The sequence below is a fragment of the Electrona antarctica genome (genome assembly GCF_951216825.1).
Source record: "Electrona antarctica genome assembly, chromosome: 13".
NCBI lineage: Eukaryota > Metazoa > Chordata > Actinopteri > Myctophiformes > Myctophidae > Electrona > Electrona antarctica.
In genome coordinates this window covers 34,758,283-34,760,782 of record NC_136794.1, presented here as the reverse complement: position 1 = coordinate 34,760,782, position 2,500 = coordinate 34,758,283, and the positions used below count along the sequence as shown (strand labels likewise).

Genomic DNA, 2,500 nt, shown 5'->3' with positions numbered 1-2,500 from the left:
ATGCTAGGGTTCATGTGGTTAAATCATATTCCCCTGTAAGTCGGCAGTCACATGGTGTGTGGGGGGGTCAGTCTTCAGGGAACACATTTATCTTCACAGCTCCGTGTCTCTTTATACTGCATCTGTAAAATCAACCATATGTTGTGCTGTGCTGGGTTACCCATAAAATACTGCTGCTTAACTGCCATGCACACGCACGCACGCACGCACGCAGGCACGCACACGCGCGCACGCGCACACGCACACGCACACACACACACACACACACACTCTCTCTCTCACTCTCTCTCACTCACTCTTTCTCTCTCTCTCTCTCTCTCTGGATATGTAAATCCTGTGGATTTACTGCATGTGGATGTTGCCTTATGGGGACTAGGTGGATTTGCCTTTACATTATGTGGATTTACCTTTCCTTGTGGACTTTGGATTTACCTTCCATTGTGGACTAGTCTATGTGGATGTTACTAGAGGTGTGCAAAACTGTGCATCTCCATTGGCCTGCATGTGCAGATGGAACAACACTAACCACATGGACCCATCATAGGGAAAACAACTCTAATAATGTTATCTGGCCTAAGAGCACACATCTGCTGTTTTCACTGCAACAACTAGGGCTGCTAGAATTTAAATCGAAATCAGATTTTTTTGGTTTTGAAGATGAAAATCAGAAAATCATTTTCACGTACATTAGGAAAATGACGGTACGGATCTTGCTCATTAAAGCACTGCACGGGGCCAGTGCAGTGCACCACGGGGTGTTGGCTCAGGATCGAGATGCTTGGAGAACTCTTGTCGACGGCCTAAGCCCCAGAAGGGGTAATAAAGCATAATAAACCTGAGTCCAACACACCAAATTAAAGTAATCCTTCTCTGCCGTGCATTTCTCTGGTGCGAGATCACAACTCTATGATGTGTGTGTTCTCACCCGCACTGATCCACGCAGACACAGAACACAGATGTCCCAAACACTGTGGTAAACTTGTTGTTTGATTTTACATAACGTGCCCCCGAAAAAAGCTCCTAGATTATCAATACCGTGTCCCCGACCTACTGTCCCTTGCATTAACTGCTTATTTTTCTACGAGGAGCGATGTGTGCATAACCTCGGCTCGGCTAAAAACAAAGTGAGGCCTGACTTATGCTTCGTCGTACGACGTGTCGCAAGCTCACAACGCGCCGCGTCGGCAACACATTGTGGCTTGTACAGTAGATAGTCTATTTTCAGCACACGGAAATATGCAGGATGTGAGACCTTCAGAAACGTTTGCAAGATGCTGCTGGCCGCTGCCAAGAACAACATCCCCCGCGGTGTATGCAAAGCCTAGGTTCCCTGCTGGGATGACGAATGTGAACACCTACTGTACTTCGCTCCTATACAGAAGCACAAACCAGCGAAGACAGGGACAAAGCAGCAGACGACCTATTCTGCAGGTTAAACGAGAAACGCAGGCAACGTTGGACTGAGACAGTGGAGTCAATTGACTTCACACACTCCAGTCGACGGGGCTGGCAGACCTTGAACAAGCTGACTGGAAGGTCAACAACTCCTGCACAGTGCCCCACCCCCATCACTGCAAACTCCATGGTGTCGCTCCTGCTGAGTAATGGCTGATTCCCTAACGCAGACAAGGACTTCACTCGAAAAATCATGAGTGAGAGTCCATGAGCTGCTAGGGGCCCCTGGGGTCCATGAGCTGCTCAGGGCCCCAGGGTCCATGAGCTGCTAGGGGCCCCAGGGTCAATGAGCTGCTCAGGGCCCCAGGGTCCATGAGCTGCTAGGGGCCCCAGGGTCAATGAGCTGCTCAGGGCCCCAGGGTCCATGAGCTGCTCAGGGGCCCCAGGGTCCATGAGCTGCTCAGGGCCCCAGGGTCCATGAGCTGCTAGGGGCCCCAGGGTCCATGAGCTGCTAGGGGCCCCAGGGTCCATGAGCTGCTAGGGGCCCCAGGGTCCATGAGCTGCTAGGCGCCCCAGGGTCCATGAGCTGCTCAGGGCCCCAGGGTCCATGAGCTGCTAGGGGCCCCAGGGTCCATGAGCTGCTAGGGGCCCCAGGGTCCATGAGCTGCTAGGGGCCCCAGGGTCCACGAGCTGCTAGGGGCCCCAGGGTCCACGAGCTGCTAGGGGGCCCAGGGTCCATGAGCTGCTCAGGGCCCCAGGGTCCACAACCTTTTTTGCAAAAAAATATATGTTAATGATGTTTAGAAGATTTTGAACACTTTCCTGGCATTTTAGATTTTAGCAGTGTCTTACTTCCTGGACTACATGTTGTCTCAGTAAGACAGCCCTCGCCTTTCCACAAGGAGGAGCAGTGCACCAAAGCATTATGGGAATTGTAGTCCAGGAAGGAAGTGAGCCCAGTGTCAATGACATCATGGACTGCTAAAATCTAAAATATCTAAAACCACATATTACACACACAGACCCCAGGAAAGTGTTCTGAATCTTCTAAACGTCATTAACATATGCCAGCCAGCCAGTCAGGGTTTCCACTCTTACTTTTGGT

The 2,500-nt window shown here is 51.2% G+C and overlaps 1 protein-coding gene across 1 annotated transcript in view; it reads right to left on the bottom strand.

The window, feature by feature from the left end:
• LOC306934939 (ephrin type-A receptor 6-like) overlaps positions 1-2,500 on the bottom strand; it is a gene marked incomplete at its 5' end in the record, with an annotated part of 395,442 nt that overhangs the window by 23,104 nt on the left and 369,838 nt on the right. The window lies entirely within an intron of this gene.